General features: G+C 37.8%; 1 pseudogene; it reads right to left on the bottom strand.

The window, feature by feature from the left end:
- Positions 1-455: 455 nt before the first annotated feature.
- On the bottom strand, positions 456-3,940 carry LOC145936518 (uncharacterized; annotated as a pseudogene).
- Between the last annotated feature and the right edge of the window lie 1,370 nt (positions 3,941-5,310).

A 5,310-nucleotide genomic window follows, 5' to 3' on the forward strand; every position in this document is an offset into this window, starting at 1 on the left:
GAGAGAAGTCAGGGTATTGTAGTACTGGTTCTTCACATAGTTTTTGTTTTAATATCTCAAAGGATTCTTCTTGAATTGATGTCCATTCGAAACGAGTGTCGTTTTTTAATAAATTTGTTAACGGTTTTGCTAGTTTTGAGAAATTTGGAATAAAGCGCCGGTAATATCCGGCAAGTCCCAAAAATTGCTTAATGTTCCTTGGGGTTTTCGGTCGGGGAAATTTATTACTGCCTCTAATTTTTTCGGATCTGGTTTTACTCCATCTCTGCCAATTACGTGTCCCAAATAAGTTACTTCGGTTTTTAAAAATTCACATTTATCTGGTTGTAGTTTTAAATTAGCTTCACGAAGTCGTTCTATTAATGCGTTGTATTTTCATTCGTGTTCTTCTAAGGAAGTAGCATAAATAACAATGTCGTCCATATAAACAAATAGTTCTTCGCCCTGTAATCCTGTTAATCCATTAGGCGCTGAAATGTTGCAGGAGCGTTTTTTAATCCAAAAGGCATTCGATCGAATTCGTAGTGACCGAAGGGAGTAGTGAATGCAGTTTTATGACTGTCAGTAGGATCCATTTTTATTTGATGAAATCCAGATGCTAAATCGCATACGGAGAAATATTGCGCGCCCCCTAATTGATTTAATATATCTATGATGTTAGGTAATGGATATGCGTCACCGATGGTCTTGTCGTTTAAAGCCCGAAAGTCGAGGACCATTCTCCAGCGCTTGTTTCCTTTGGAGTCCTCTTTCTTCGGCACGATCCATATGGGCGTATTGTATGGCGATTGTGAGGGTTTTACGATGCTTCCTTCTAACAGTTCCTCTATCTGCTTGTTTATTTCTTCTTTATGTAGTTGCGGGAATCTGTATTGACGAGTGTTAATTGGTCGATCATCTGTGGTTGATATTTGATGTTGGAGTACATGAGTTGCAGTTAAATTTTCTCCGGGAATATGAAATTGGTTTTGACTATTTGTTATTAATTTCTTTACACTTTCTTGTTCTTTTTTATTTAGATGTTCCAATCGTAATAATTCGGTAATTTGTATAAAGCGGTCTTTCTCCTTTTCCTCGGAAACCACTAGGCAATTATGCAAATCGTTGCTTGCTAGTTAATTTGTTGTTGTTTTCTTTTATGTTTAGATTTTCGTTTTCGCATAAATTTATCTATAATTTCTTGCGATTTATTTAATAAAGACGTCGAAACTTTTGAAGACGGTTTAGTTTTGTTTTTCATGCGTTTAGAGTTTTTAATGTTTAATTTTTCAATATTTAAATTATATTTTTGTGCCTTTTCAAGAAGGTCTTTTATAGTGACATGAGATGACTTTAATTTGTCATTGTGGTCTTCTGTGAATAATCCAACTTTCGGAAATTTAATATCTAGAAATGGTAAGGAATTTTTCTCTCTTAAATTAGAACAAGATTGTGTATCGAATAGCGTAGTGAGGTTTGGTAACTTCCCTCCTCGCAATTGACGGAGCTAGAATTTTCTGTCGAGGTTTGGAAATTTCTCTCCGAAATTCTAGAAATATCCCCTCCAGGAGAGGTTTGGTAACTTCCCTCTCCAAGGGATTTTGAATCATTTAAATTTTCGAGAGAGATTTGATAATTTTTCCCTTTACTAGAATTATTCAATTTTTCAGGAGAGGTTTGGTAACTTCCCCCTCCGTTAATTGTTGGATTATATGAAATTTCAGGAGAGGTTTGGTAGCTTCCCTCTCCAAGGATTTTTGAATTATTAGAATTTTCAGGAGAGGTTTGGTAACTTCTCTCTCCAAGAATTTTTGAATTATTAGAATTTTCAGGAGAATTTTTATTCCCCTTGTCAACATTAACTTTGTTTGCCTTTCGAGTTATTTCCATAAATTTTTCTTCATCCTCGAAATTTTCTTCTTCGTCTTCGATATCAATATAAGTTTCGTTGGTGTTCGTTGGTTCTTCGTTTATAGATGAAACTTAATCGTAATTGTTGACCGTCGGACTGTCGGATTTATGGTCATCAAATAATTGATTCAACGGCTTTAAACGCAAAGTGGGTACGCGGACTTCCACTTCTTCGTCTAAGGTACTTATAACATTGAGATACGCCTTTCCGGAGATGTTCTCTACAATAGTGTCTCCTAAGTAAATTCCATGTTTTATTTTTAATTTCGGTATATATCCCACCTTTATTTCGGGGTTTTCTATCCTTACATAAAATAATGATTCGGATCTCGGAGACACTATTATAGATTCCGGTGAGAAAAACGGTATGTTAACTCCGGATACGGTCAGATATCCTTGAGCGTAATCTATTTTCGATGATGTTTGTTTAAAGAAATCATTTCCCAATATTCCGGATTGTGGGATCGGAAAGTCGTGAGATACTAAGTGGAAAGATATCGGTATCCTAAGGAGATTTAAACCGATTTCTCCGAGCGTATATACGGGGTGATTATTTATACCATTTAATTTTAATATATTTGTATAGTTAATTTTTAGAGTTTTAGGTATAAAATTTTCCTTGATTATATTTGGTCCGGATCCCGTGTCTAATAGAAAGGTTAGTTGCGATGGTATTTCGTTAATTTGGACCTGAACAGTAGGCACGCGACTATGTTTATCGAGGTTTACTGTTACGGGTCGTATGTCGATGGTTTGACGGCCTACTTGGCTTCTTGAGATGTCGACGGGTGTGAAGTCTGTCCGGCCCCCCGTTGTGCACCCGACCCCGAGGGACCTGTGTAGTTTCCCTGATTATTTTCTTTTCGACGATTATTACTTGCGTTGCGTAATTGACAATTTTCAACGAGATGGCCTTGTTCTTTACAATATCTGCAGAATGTATCGTTCTTCGTCGTCAGTTGTTGATTTATTTTAACACGACAATCCTTAGCGGCGTGTCCGAATTTATCGCAAAGTTGACATGAAACTTTCTATTTCTAAACTGTCTATTTTCCAAACTTCTTTCCTCGTTCTGTTTTTTCCAACAATTACTAGCCGAATGGCCAGGCCTTTCACACCATTGACAAGTAACCGTCGATTTATTAATTTGTTGTTGGGAAATATTTTGTCGGCATGATTTGGCGTCGTGACCGGTTTTGGAACATAATTGACATATAGTAGTTTTTTCTTGAATTACGTTTACTGACTGACGAGCGCGAGGATCGCGTTGGCGACATTTATCCGCACTGTGGCCGCGTTTTTTGCATATTTGGCAAATTAAAATCTCCGTTCCGTTATTCGTTTGAAAATCGTGCCCTTGTAAGGAAAATTGAACGAGCTTCCTGCAGCTACTTGCGGCATGTCCCTTTTTGAAACAGATCTGACAGATTTCCCGCACTTGATTAGTGTACGGCGATTGGTCTGTTTTAACGCCTTGGCCCTGGCGCAAACCTGTCATCTCTCGAAGCTCTCTTTCTATCCTTAGGGCGTCGGCGATAGTTTCTTGTATGTCTAAGTCCCTAGCGATTCTCTGCTCTATTTCGGGCTTTAGCCCTCTAATGAAACACTTACACAAGTCTTTTTCTACCGTTGTTTTTATATTTTGGTTGGATAAAATGTGACCGGAACTTCGATATGCTTCTAATATTTGTTTTCCAAGTAATTTAACTCTATTTGCGTAAGTGACAACATCCTCTTCATTCCTTTGATAAATACATCCTAGTTCTCCTTGTAACTGATATACATTTTTAGTGGGTCCATAAATTTTCTTTAAATAAGTAGTTAATTGTGATACAGTATCAAAATCTTCATCCCGAATTGTTCGACGCGCTTCTCCCACTATTCTAGTTCTTATAATTTTAGTAAATTGAGCTTCTGCTTCCTTAGGAAGCATAGCTTTCGCTTCCTCGCAACCCTCGATAAAATAATTTAGCGGAATGTTACTACCGTCAAAAAAGGGGACGGCGTCTACCGCGTATTTTAAGGTAGCAAAGGGGTTAGGTTGCGCCATGTTAAAAGAAAGTAAATTTTCGGGATCGCTTTCGATATCAAATTTTTAGATTTGATCTTTTATTGTTTCAGTAGTTATATCGGCTGAATCGTCGGAATCTGGCTCGGGCGATTCGGCTACTAAAGTATTTTCAGTTAAATCGAATTCTGAAGAAGGATCTTTTAATGAAAAATTAATTTGGCGAGATGTGGAAGTTGAAGATACTAAAGGAGTGGATGTGTGAACTAATTCAGAATCAGATGGTTTAGGTTTAGATTTGCGTGTTCTATGTGGTGTTGTTAATGCAGTTTTATAAAGTTCTTCTATTTGATCTTTATCAGTTTGACCTCTTGTTCCTTTACTCATTACCGCTACCAGGAATCGCACATTTCAATCCCGGACGAGCCCCCAATTTTTATTTATGTTACGTCCAGACTCAACGAAGGAAGAGTCGAAAGGAAGGACGTAACTAAATTTATCTCGAACGACGGCAGACAATCCGTCTGTTCGACCTGAACGAACGTCTGGGCCCAAATAGGTCAACGACCGCAAGGGTCGCTCTTACTCTATTTAAAGGGCCGTTCGCTCGGTGGTCCCTTTTCGGCAAGAGAATTTAATCTCTTTTGCGCAGGATGGGACCTTGTGCGATCTTGGTTTACGGGAATGAGTGGGAACAGGTTATAAATTAAAGAGTATTAGGCTTCGTATTAAAACAATTAATTTATTTTACTCTTAAAGAACGAGAAAAGAAGAATTAAATTTATAAGAATCATATTATACTTATACATTATTATTATTATTATTATTTATTCTAATTGTGTACTTCTCTTAGTCGAGAAAAAAAGAAAAGAAATAGATGCTCGTGTGTATGAGTGAGTGATTGTGTATAAATCGCGGGTGATACATAGATACGGAGGTCTTCAATCGGGACAGAAAGGGGAAAGAGTTATTGTTTAAATTTTAGGTCCCGATTGGTGGTTACAATAATTTAAACGATAATAGATATATAAAAATAGTGTCCATGTGTGTGCGTGTGAGAGAGAATGCTAGATAGGGCCGTAGCCCGAGCCACTTCTTGCCTCAGGCGTCGATTCCGACGATTTCGCGCATGCTTTGCTCCAGCTCTCGAAGTCCGCTTTCTTAAGTCGTCCACTAAGAATGACGAACGATAAGAAAAATCGATCGAGGCGATGGAGTGCAATTTCGAAATAATTCTTGGAATACTATTCTCCTTTCATTCTGTCGTTATTAATTCTATTTCTTATTCCTTGCGCTTGTAGTATTCTAGAGAGAGAGGGAGGGTGAGAGAGAGAGAGACTGGATAATGTTGAGTAGGGGAAAGGTATGGGAAACGGTATCACGAATCTCGCCGTTATCACGGGTAATCCTGA

Source organism: Prenolepis imparis, unplaced genomic scaffold (assembly GCF_030444845.1).
Source record: "Prenolepis imparis isolate NDT839.2.m4 unplaced genomic scaffold, iyPreImpa1.0 SCAF_5, whole genome shotgun sequence".
In the NCBI taxonomy this organism is placed as follows: domain Eukaryota; kingdom Metazoa; phylum Arthropoda; class Insecta; order Hymenoptera; family Formicidae; genus Prenolepis; species Prenolepis imparis.